The 7,500-nt window shown below is 35.0% G+C and overlaps 1 protein-coding gene across 1 annotated transcript in view; it reads left to right on the top strand.

Moving 5' to 3' along the window:
- The first annotated feature begins 2,406 nt into the window (after positions 1–2,406).
- Positions 2,407–7,500, top strand: part of LOC111047318 (cytochrome P450 4C1) — an 85,314-nt gene continuing 80,220 nt past the window's right edge. Inside the window, 1 exon segment of the mRNA XM_039439594.1 lies at positions 2,407–2,426. The gene's annotated coding sequence lies outside the window, so the exon portion shown is untranslated.

The raw sequence follows: 7,500 nt of genomic DNA, 5'->3' as shown, positions 1-7,500 counted from the left end.
AAGAAGAAGAAGAGAAGAAGAAGAAGAAGAAGAATAAGAAGAAGGAGAAGAAGAGAAAAAGAAGAAGAAGAAGAAGAAGAAGAAGAAGAAGAGAAGAAGAAGAAGAAGAAGAAGAAGGAAGGAGAAGAAGAGAAGAAGAAGAAGAAGAAGAAGAAGAAGAAGAAGAAGAAGAAGAAGAAGAAGAAGAAGAAGAAGAAGAAGAAGAAGTAGAACAACAAGAACAAAAAAGAAGAAGGTTGAATACGTACGAAATGAAGACGATAAACAATAAAGGAAATTGATGTAATAGAAAAGTGGAAAGAAGTTAATCACAATAGAAACAAAATATATAGAAAAAACGGCAGAGAATAGACTGATAATCCCACGACGTATCATTTTCAAAGCCTATTAAAGTCTTGGTTGACCAAATTCAATTCAACAATAGACTTCTCCACTAGACCTTTCCTACTTTAGTTTTTTCTTCGACTGGCATTCAATATAATAGAACAGAATATCATGTTCTTCCGTAGATCACGATATCTCTCCAGTCAATTTTTCGCCAGTACGTTAGTAGCTTCGGTAACTGATTGTTCGCGTATCAGCTCTCTTAAAACTAACTCACAATTAACTCCACTAACTAATATACACAGTAAGTTAACTCTCTCAACATTTAACCCACTCTCAAATGGATTAATCCACTCTTAAATGAATTAACTCACTTGCAGATGAATCAACTCATCTTGAAATAAATTCACTCACTCTCAATAAATGAACCAACTCTAAAATAGATTAACTCACTCTCAAACAAATTGTCACATTGTCAATTTAATTAACTAACTCTCAAATAAATTGATTCAATTTCAAATAAATTGACTCACTCTAAAACAAATTAACTGCTCTCAAATGAACTAACTCACTTTCTAATAAATAAACTTACTATCAAATAAATTAACCACTCTTGAATAGATTAACTACACTCAAATTAATTAACTCTCTCTCTCTAATGAATCAACTCACTCTCAAATAAATTGACTCACTCTCAGATAATTCAACTTATCTGGAATAAAGTGATTTACTGTCAAATAATTTCACTCACTCTTAATGAATGAACCCACTTTCAAATAAATAAACTCACTTTCAATCAAATAGATTCACTTTCTAATAAATAAACTTACTCTGTGATAAATTAACACATTTCCCAATAAATCAACTCATCTGAAATAAATTAATTTACTCTCGAATAAATCAACTCACCCTTGAATAAATCAACTCACTTTCAATCAAATTGATTCACTTTCCAATAAATAAACTTACTCTCTAATAAATGAACACATTTCCCAATAAATCAACTCATCTAAAATAAATTAATTTACTCTCAAAAAATCCACTCACTCTCAATGAATGAACCCACTTTCAAATAAATCAACTCACTCTCAATGAATGAATAGACTCACTTTCAATTAAATTGATTTACTTTCCAATAAATAAACTTACTCTCTAATAAATAAACACATTCCCCAATTAATCGACTCACTCTTAAATAAATTAACCACTCTCAAATAAATAACTCACTCCTGAATAAATCAACTCACTTTCAAATGAAGTAACTCACTCTCGAATAACTTTCTCTCAAATAAATCAACTCACTCTCAAATAAATCAACTAGCTCTCAAATGAATTAATCCACTAGATTTGAAATTATTGTTGATGTCTCTCTAGATCCATCGAATCAATATTGTGAACTTCTGTCAGTTTAGTTATTTGTTAGTTGATTGCTGTAGTTTTTTCAACAAACGTAGACTAGAACAACCTAACTCTCAAAATAAATTAACTCGCAAAATTTCGAATTGTGGACGTCTCATGAGGTTAAAATTTTAATACATCGGAACCATTGTGAACTTCTGTTACTTTAGTTAGTTAGTTGAGTTATTAGTTAGTAGTTAATTGTAGTTTGTTCGACAGATGTGTTTATTTATTTATTTATTCATATTCATATACAATTCAGGTAAAAACAACAGGCATTCCCCCAAAACTGCTCTAAACTGTGTGATTAGAGTATCAAAATTAAATCCATCGAAAACAACTCTGAACTTCTCTTAGTTTAGTTTTTTGGTGCAGTTTTTCTCCACAGACGTGTGATTAAATTAACAAAATAAAATCCATCTAAACCATTGTGAACTCCTCTCACTTTAGTTAGTTAATTGGTGTAACTCTTCTCCACAGACGTGTGATTAAATTAACAAAATTAAATCCATCAAAACCACTGTGCACTTCTCTAAGTTTCGTTAGTTAGCTGGTTTAATTTTGCTCGACAGATGTGTGATTAAATTATCAAAATTAAATCCATCGAAACCACAGTCAACTTCTGTTAGTTGAGTTAGTTACTTTAGTTAGTTAATCGGTCTAGTTTCTTCGACAGACGTGTGGCAGCGCTTTAATAGCCGAAGGTAAGTTAAGTTCCCAAGTTTTAATTAAGTCCAACAACTCTGCTCGCTGGCAAAAAGCTGTGAAAACTTCAAATTGGTTATTTCATTGCTGAAGTGTGGCTCATTTTTAACTGTCAGTGTTGATTAAATGGGAAGCATTGGTGTTTCTTATTACGAATACTGACAGTTTGAAGTGAATATCACTGCAGGGTGGTTTTTGTAGATTATAGGAGTTAATCAACTTTTTTAATCTTAATTCCGGTGATAAGTTTATGATGGAGGAAATTGAGCTATTGTTTCATGTATATTAGCACTTAAAAGCATGATTCTCTCATTATATCTAATATCTGCCTATCAAATACATGAATTACCCACTGAAAAGTACATACACTGCCTGAATATCGTTAGGTCAGAGCCAGTCGTTAGGTGATGTCAGAGGCCCTGAAATTCATCAGTTGTGACCTGAAAACTCTGACACCAGACCTGAGCTAGCCAGGTCACTCGATATTATTATTACCTACTAAAGATCATCTATATCCATAGCAGATAGGACTTAGATATTGATAGAGTAATATCATAGAGAAACGATAGCATAAAGCAGGAATAGGGCGTTTATGTCGCAACGTTTACTGTTATCCCAAGCCGATAGTTCACATAGTTCTTTCCCAATGAAGCTGTGTGACGTGGTAGTCTTCAAATTGGTGCCGTTCTTACATTTTCACCCCAACAAACAGTAAAAATTTACAATAATCGACAGTAATCGGCTTGAGATAACATTAAAAGTTGCGACATAAATTCCCCATACCATGGGATATCTACTTACGCTAATGTTTCTCTATGGTAATATTAAGAGAGTAATCTTAGATATTACTTATTCAATCTGTGATCAATATCTATATAACTTGAGTATTATAATAAAGGGAAGAACTGGCTTAGGAGCCAAAATTGGCTCTGACATTTCTCAGGTCAAGCTTCATCTATGGTGCAAATTTAAGCCAAATCTGAGATACCTACTTTTTGTTTCGGTGTGTTTTTATCAATTTCAAGTGGAAAATAAAAATCGCTCAAACTTCGTGATCTCATGGTCTTCGATTCGTGAGACATGGTGATTCGTAGCTGGGGGTGCCAAATTTGGCTCTGACATTTCTCAGGTCAAGGTTTATTTATGGTGCAAATTCAAGCCGAATCTGAGATACCTTTCGGCTCAATGTGGTTCACGAGGTTCACAGTCCATGGATTTCATCATTTTCAAGTTGAAAATAAAAATCGTTCAAACTTTGTGATCATATGGTCTTTGATGCGAGAAACACGAATCTGGAATCAGATTTGCAAAATTCCTTACTGTTAAGGAGATATGACCATTCGAAAATTTGAAAATTGTATGTTTGCAGCTTTATAACTCACCCTGTATAGTGGCTGGGGGTGATAAATTTGGCACTGACATTTCTCAGGTCAAGGTTTATCTATGGTGCAAATTTAAGCCAAATCTGAGATTCTCTTTGTTTTGGTGTGGTTCACGATGATCAGTCCATGGATTTAATCAATTTTTTGTGAAAAATAAAAATCGCTCAAACTTTGTTATCTTATGGTTTGATGCGAGAAACACGAATCTGGAATCAGATTTGCAATATTCCTTACCGTTCAGGAGGTATGACCATTCTAAAATTTGAAAATTTTATGTTTGCAGCTTCATATTGTGGCTGGGGGTGCCAGATTTGGCTCTGCCATTTCTCAGGTCAATATTCATCTATGGTGCAAATTAAAGCCAAATCTGGGATAATTTCGTCTCCTGTGGTTCACGATGGTTAGTTAGTCCATGGATTTCGTCAATTTCTAGTGAAAAATGAAAATCGCTCAAACTTTGTTATCTTATGGTATTTGATGCGAGAAACACGAATCTGGAATCATATTTGCAAAATTTCTTACCGTTCAGGAGGTATGACCATTCGAAAATTTTATGTTTGCAGCTTCATAACTCACTCTGTATAGGATCTGGGGGTGCCAAATTTGTCTCTGACATGTCTCAGGTCAAGCTTTATCTATGGTGCAAATTTAAGTCAAATCTAAAGGTGCGTACAGACTTCCGCTCTGCTCCGCAACCGAACGTCACTCCAGCAGAGCGATTGATAATCGACCGGGGAGCAACAGTGGTTCGACCGGGGAACGCGAGAAGATCTAACATCTTCTGTAACGTTCATGATGGGTGCGCGGGCGGAGTGACTGTGGTACGATGAAGGAACGAGGGCGGTACGATGAAGGAACGAGGGCGGTACGAGGGCGGTACGAAGGCGGAGCGAGCTCGGTGCGGGTTAGAAGTGCGTATATGTGTACGCAACTTAAGATACTTATTGTTTCGGTGTGTTTCACGATGGTTAGTCCATGTATTTCATAAATTTTCAGTGATAAATAGGAATCGCTCAAACTTCGTGATCTTATGGTCTTTGGTGCGAGAAACACGAATCTGGAATCATATTTTGAAAATTTCCAACCGTTCACGAAATATGACCATTTTATAATTTCATGTTTCCAGTTCCAGAACTCACCCTGTAGCTGGGTGTGCCAAATTTGTCTCTGTCATTTCTCAGGTCAAGCTTCATCTATGGTGCAAATTCATTCGAATCTGAGATACTTTTCGGCGCAATGTGGTTCACGATGTTCACAGTCCATGGATTTCATCATTTTCAAGTGGAAAATGAAAATCGCTCAAACTTTGTTATCGCCTGGTCTTTGATGCGAGAAACACAAATCTGGTATCAGATTTGCAAAATTCCTCACCGTTCAGGAGATATTTCAGTCAAATCTGAGATACTTTTCGTGTCATTGTGGTTCAAATTTAAGCCAAATCTGACATTCTTTTTGTTTTGGAATGTTTCACGATGGTTAGTCCATGGATTTCATCAATTTTTAGTGAAGAATGAAAATCGCCCAAACTTCGTTATCTTAATTATGGTCTTTGATGCGTGAAACACGAATCTGGAATCATAAATGCAATATTCTTCACCGTTCAGGATATATTCCAGCCAAATCTGAGATACTTTCCGTCTCAGTGTGGTTACCAGTGTGGATTTCATCGATTTTAGTGAGAAATGAAAATCGCTCAAACTTTGTGATCGCATGGTCTTTGATGCGAGAAACACAAATCTGGAATCATAAATGCAATATTCTCCACCGTTCAGGAGACATTTCAGCCAAATCTGAGATACTTTTCGTCTCAGTGTGGTTCTCGATGGTTAGGCCATGGATTTCATCAATTTTTTGTGAAAAATAAGAATCGTTCAAACTACGTGATCTTATGGTTTTTGATGCGAGAAACACGAATCTGGAATCATAAATGCAATATTCTCCACCGTTCAGGAGATATTTCAGCCAAATCTGAGATACTTTTCGTCTCAGTGTGGTTCAAATTTAAGCCAAATCTGACATTCTTTTTGTTTTGGAATGTTTCACGATGTTCAGTTCATGGATTTTATCAATTTTTAGTTGAAAATAAAAATCGTTCAAACTTTGTGATCTCATGGTATTTGATGCGAGAAACACGAATCTGAAATCATAAATGCATTATTCCTCACCGTTCAGGAGATATTTCAGCCAAATCCGAGATACTTCTCGTCTCAGTGTGGTTCACGATGGTGTTAGTCCATGGATTTCATCAATTTTTAGTGAAAAATAAAAATCGCTCAAACTTCGTGATCTTAAATATGGTCTTTGATGCGAGAAACACGAATCTGGAATCAGATTTGCAAAATTCCTCACCGTTCAGGAGATATTTCAGCCAAATCTGAGATACTTCCCGTCTCAGTGTGGTTCACTATGGTTAGTCCATGGATTTCATCAATTTTTGTGAAAAATGAAAATCGCTCAAACTTCGTGATATGAATGAAAGTTATGAAGATTGAAACTTTTTTTTTTTTAATAATCATTACATTACATCAATTTTGGGAATAATCCCATTTGACAGGTAACTTGTCATTACTAATACTAATCCTAATACTATAATACATACAATCAAAATAATAAAATATTAAATTAATTCGTTAATTTATTATATTTCTACGTCGTTGAAAACAATCTGGCAACGTTGCTGCAGAGGAAGAAGAGGATAGCGCTATCTGTTTTGTCGAATGATATAGAAGGATAGCAACACCAATGTTGTTCAAATACTACTACCATTATAGCATGGATCTCACTAAAGAGTCTCTCTGCCTCTAATTGAAAAACTTTGCCATTCATAGTAATACAAAGTGTACCGCAGTGTATTGTGTATTATGTATGTTGGAAAAGTCACAGGGGAAAAATTATAAATAGGCAGTCAGCAAATGGAAAGTTCGCCTCATTTTCCTCATTTCATTTTTCAAAGTAGACCGTTAGAGATGTTCCCAATTGGACGACTTTGAATGTATTGTTATTACTATTTCAACCTCATTCACCCCCACTTATCTTTTCCTTTTTATCTATGCATTTTTATAATTACTCTTCTCTTCTTCTTCTTCTTCTTCTTCTTCTTCTTCTTCTTCTTCTTCTTCTTCTTCCTCTTCTTCTTCTTCTTCTTCGTCTTCTCTTCTTCTTCTTCTTCTTTCTTTTCTTCTTCTTCTTCTTCTCTCTTCTTCGTCTTCTTCTTCTGCTTCTTCTCCTTCCTCTTCTTCTTCTTCTTCTTCTTCTTCTCCTTCTTCTTTTTTTCTTGTACCTCCTCTCCTCTTCTCCTTCTTCTTCTTCTCCTCTCTCTCTTCTTGTTCCACTGCCACTCTCATTATTTTCTAAGCTTCTTCGTTTTTCCTCCTACGTATTTTCTTCGCATTTTTTCGCATTCTCAATTTCGTAAATAGCCGGTTATGTTTCATATACTAGGATTTTTTGAAACGCCAATGTTGATATTACTAATAATATCTTCCGTTTCGTTGTCTCACTGAAAAGGAGGAGAAGGAGATGGGAGGAAGCAAGAGAGAGAATGATGAAATGGTGGAAAGAGATGGTGCTGATAGATAGAAAAATTATAACAATATAAGAGAGACTACCTCTTTAATAACACTATTACTAGTATTTTTAGTTGAAATATTATCGAAGTGTATTATACATTATTCAGCTGTTGCCATGTCGG

The sequence above is a fragment of the Nilaparvata lugens genome, chromosome 13 (genome assembly GCF_014356525.2).
Source record: "Nilaparvata lugens isolate BPH chromosome 13, ASM1435652v1, whole genome shotgun sequence".
NCBI lineage: Eukaryota > Metazoa > Arthropoda > Insecta > Hemiptera > Delphacidae > Nilaparvata > Nilaparvata lugens.
Note: the sequence above shows the minus strand (reverse complement) of the source record. Positions and strands in the feature narration are given on the sequence as shown.